Source organism: Argopecten irradians, chromosome 12 (genome assembly GCF_041381155.1).
Source record: "Argopecten irradians isolate NY chromosome 12, Ai_NY, whole genome shotgun sequence".
Classification (NCBI taxonomy): domain Eukaryota; kingdom Metazoa; phylum Mollusca; class Bivalvia; order Pectinida; family Pectinidae; genus Argopecten; species Argopecten irradians.
Genome location: NC_091145.1, coordinates 34,796,079 through 34,801,154, shown reverse-complemented (window position 1 = coordinate 34,801,154; position 5,076 = coordinate 34,796,079). Strand labels below are relative to the sequence as shown.

The window sequence follows — 5,076 nt, the reverse complement described above, 5'->3', positions numbered from 1 at the left end:
GGAAATCAGTTCCTCAACAGGGCCACAAGGTCGGAAAGTCATAAAACTATTGAAATTACATTACAAAATAGTGCGACGATGACCTTTGGAAAACCTCACTGAACTTTGTGTGCCAGACTGCGGACCATAAACAGGACATAAGAGGTGATTGGGTGCAGTAACATATAAACAGACAGTAATTAGGATATATAATTTGGATGAGCTAGGTACTTAACGCGTTGATTGATGCCTTTGTTCTCGGATAACCTGTGTCGTTTTCCTTACTAATGGTATATTTCTACATTAAAAATAATCGCATAAAGTATAACAAAAATTAAAAATTAATGCGATTGTCAATGCTCCATCCATTACCTCTAAGAGCGAGCAGTTTCTTCATCTGTGATCGCGATCTGCACACGTCGTAGGTGTGCGTCGTTCATCATGTGCGGATCAGTTTCGCTTCGATCCCCTCACACAATACATAGGGAATTCTTTGATTGCTTACAGTCAGACTTTAGAGATTAGTTGGAATTATATCTCCAGTATCTCATTAAATTAAGACAGCAGTAGACGCGATATAATCAGCAGATGGTTTAGACTTTTCTATGAAATATGTATGCCAGTCATATGCTTGGTCTACTATCTCCGACTTTAAAATCAACTCGTTATATGAGATTTGTAAATCATTCGTAATCAGTGAGAACTGAATGGCCCTAACGTACTAGATGGTTATATAAATCTCCGGGACGTTATACCCGAGGTATCAACGACCCAATTAGCCTGGATCATGTCAATATCCCCGAGGCGAGCAATGTACAACAAGGCATTATGATATGGTATCAAGCTCCATCAAAACGCTATCACAAAAGCATCCGGAATATTTCATAGAAAACAACTATCAGAACGTGTTGGGCGATAGTTGGGAGATGATTACTTTGATGGAGCTTAAAATGCCACAAGCGGGTAGACACATAAAAAGGACTGATTATTTTAACACAACAAGCTCGGTAAACATATTTGTTTTATGATATGTTGTTGTGAGGTTTTTTGTTTATCATTAAACCAATAAATAACGACATTCAAACATGCAAGTCACTGTCTATTACAATTTAATTTGAAGCGCAATCAACCTTATGACGTCACACTCTTTGATCCTCCCAACCAAAAGAATCGGTAAACATATCACAAGAGAAATCTAGCATGGGCTATCCACTTTGCTTGGAATATTTCATTTTTAGTTTGTTTTTTTCCACAATATTCTAATTACTTTCCCATTTATGTGGTATGACGTTACGTGTTTAGCATTTGGGACTTTTATCATTCCGGGACGACGGCGAGTGTGAGTTTTCTTGATTACAATCAACATGCCATATCCGGTGGGGTTATAAATGTTCAAAAACAAATTCGAAACGAAAGTGTTTGTGACAAAACCATAGTTGCATGACGAAACTAATTTTTATTTGAGGATAAAGTACACGTTAAATTTAAGAGTTTTCGTCCATTTGTATGCTAGTCTCAGCATCGATAACAAGTAAACGCGCTGGTGCATCATGTTTCATAACAAATTACAGTGCCACACGAGTGCATCCCGTATTATTGAGGTCAAGAACACACAGCGTACTCCACCATTAGCGGGAAAGATGACACCAGACCTAACTATATTTCAGTAAGCTGTTATCACACTAAAATCATTAAATTATTATTCGTTTTGCACTTCAATTTCGTCACAGTTATTTCACTATGAAAGATTTTCCCAAACTGAAATTGAGAGCGTTTTCCTAAATGTCACAAAAATGACACAATATTATGATGTTTGCCTTATTTCTACCCATCAGATTACGTGCGAGGTCAGTCGGGTATATGTGAATGGAGTTTTTTTGTTTTCCCTCAGCCTGATGTCCTATAAACCAAGGTCATTAAGGACGGCATTCCGTGTATTCATAACAATGCTCGTAGGCTCGTAGCCATTGTGTCAAAATATATCAATATTGAATTCATTAATGTCAGGTATCAGATTATTTTAGGAAGCCAGGTAGTGACATTTGACATGTTACAATAAAAACAACAAAAATAGTGTCACCAATCATATTGTGCTGTGTAATTTATTATATAAAAAAAAACCATAAAAAGAATCTAGTTTTTAAAATACGTATCTTCGACCAATTTTTGCAAAAGATGTGCACTTAAAACCTACTTTTCGACATAACTCTTAGAATTATTAAAACTAATCAATTGAAACTAACATTATGACGCATATCTGCTGTCTAAGGGCCGTGGATGCTTGGTCAATATGCGCCAGTTTTATTAACTGTAGTATATGGCAGTTTATCATGAAACAAAATATTGTTGCCACCTCTCCATTCTATATACAAGATACATTTTGTAGCTCATGTCCTCCAAAAATCTATAAAATATTTTAAGTTTTACTATATATTTAAACCAATGTCACATATACGAGATAGATACAAAGTTGATGATGGAGATACTGAGATACTTTGTGCTTATATATTTACATATCCTTTGATATTATACTTGTATGTAATTAAATCAAATAATAAAAAATAAAGATACATTACGTCGTATCCCAGTGGTACAAATTCTAAAGGAACCCGAGCATTAACACGTCAAAGTTAGCCCAATCCTACTAATTACTCTTAAAATATTCACTGGTAAATGTCACTATACGGAACAGTGTAAAAATAAGTATTTTATCGTGTCGCTAATTATCGAAGGTGTGAACAATGTGTGAGATACTGGCTACCATTGTTCTACCGCTAGATGTCACCGAGCTAAGTACGAACACGTGCCAAACGCACACTAAAATAAAAAAAAATATAATAATAATATCTATGTGGTACAAATACATTAATAAGACATGCATAATTCATTAATTCTTGACCTACTTACATCCATTAATAAACACAGTAGGACTATTTACGAGGTTGTTCGCTGTAAGGGTCACTCTATAAATAGTTTAATCCATAAATACTATTGTACTGTCAGAAGGAGGTATGTTAATGAATTTTATCGGTTTGCGATATGACTTTCCGTTTTTTCGCGAATGTAGCAATGTCCCGCGAAATGGTAAAATATCATCTCTGCGAAAATAATCGGCATAACGTATACGTATATACTAGTATATTCTATCGTCTACAGATCTGCTAAATTATCGTTAATATTAAATAAGTCATATTGCAAAAACTGCTTCTGTACTACAGTATATGCAAACGCAATAATCGAAATGTATCATTTTCAAAACAAAAACACGTCACTTGTTTGTGCTGTAAAAACAACTAGTATGTAACCCAGTTGTTGCCCCGAAAACCTATATCTTATACAGTTGTGAGAAGAATAAAGAATTCTTGACAAACAGACGTCTACTTAACAACCGTGAACAATTTAAGACATGCACATATTGACAATGACTAGGGTGTTTATGGCACCATAAATATCTAATTGGTATGAATTTTCGTGGCACATTTAAATCTGACCTGGACTAAATGTCGTTATTCATGAAAGCGTTCTAACATATTGTAATGGATTAGCTTGTTTATTACTGAACACGTGTTATGTCGGTAATGATACTGTATTCTATATAGAACTAAATGTCAACGCAACATTCGTCAATTCTATAAAATATTTAGGAAATTGATTTATCATTGCTCATATACTTCAAAATACTTCTACAGAAATCCTGCTGACACAGCGATGATTGCCGAAGTGTTTCGTATCATGACTTTAATTGTTACTGATACTATGTGTACAATGTAAAAAAAGGTACAAAGAACTATTCGTTAAAGTTTATAAGTAAGACAACATCTATCGCTACATTTCAGTATATTAAAAAATGTTGACAAACATATGATGACCGCTCCTCCCGCTGGTTCATTGGTCAAGTGATAGTTACCATGGAAACTAGTAAAATCTATGTATATGTGTTGTAGGAGGTGAGCCTTGAAATGTCAGCTATTTCTGTGTTAATCAAGGCAATGGTGTAGATTATAACACCTGTCACACTCTGCCCTTCATAACACTTGTCAATAGCAACTACTTTAATTAGGACATGAGTAATCCCGACAGATGAATGTGGCACTAATTATTAGTATAGATAATACAATATGACTCATCTGATACTAAATGCAACACCCGACATCACAGTTGGGATATTCTTCTGTGCGTTTTTACGTAAGAATATGGGTTTGATCACGTTCTGTGTACCACGATACATGAAAAGTACAGTAAAGAGAATTTCATATCAACTTTAATTGAACAGATTGTGAAAACAAGTGTTCGTGTCAGTTAAATAAATCAATATGACCTCCCTGACTGTCTATATTATGATTGTTTGTGAAGAAGTTACCGAAATGGTTATGATGGAGACATCAACATAGGCTTCACAGAAAACAAAACTTGCCGAACTACCACGAACAACATGAATGGTGTTACAAAATATATACTAAGTGAGAACATTTCCTTTAATCGCGATTACGTAAGGGTTATTTTTAATTACAAATGAACGAAAATGTTTGGCGGGGAAACTACAATGGCGAGTTGATCGCATATTTCAATTTCTCGATTGCATGTGCAATATATTTACTTTTTATAAAAGGTTAAGATTGATAAAACAACATGAGATATATATATGTATATCTTTTAAGATAACACAATCATCAAATATAAACTCCTGCCCTATTCCTGATTAATTAACAAGCAATAAAAACATTAACCTACTTTAAACATTTCAACAAAATTAATGACGTCCCCGGGTGGGCTTGAACCACCAACCTTTCGGTTAACAGCCGAACGCGCTAACCGATTGCGCCACGGAGACGGTATAGCTGTGCCAAGGAACGACTAACATCTTATCGCTCACACAAAGCGTCGTTTTATAACGACATTAGTGATATGAACAGGATCATAAACGATTGTTATGCTGACATAATTGGCATTTTGTTATATATCATGTTTATGAGACAGGTTTCATAACATATATAGTTAAATATATTCTGATTTTTGTACTAGAAACTACAGCAACAATATCAATATCATATCATTAGCTTCATAAAATAATCAAATCTAGTCATATTTCGTTAGTCC

General features: G+C 34.6%; 1 non-coding gene across 1 annotated transcript; it reads right to left on the bottom strand.

The window, feature by feature from the left end:
* Positions 1-4,736: 4,736 nt before the first annotated feature.
* Trnan-guu (transfer RNA asparagine (anticodon GUU)) lies at positions 4,737-4,810 on the bottom strand. Its single transcript has one exon. It is a non-coding gene; the product is annotated as a tRNA-Asn (tRNA).
* Between the last annotated feature and the right edge of the window lie 266 nt (positions 4,811-5,076).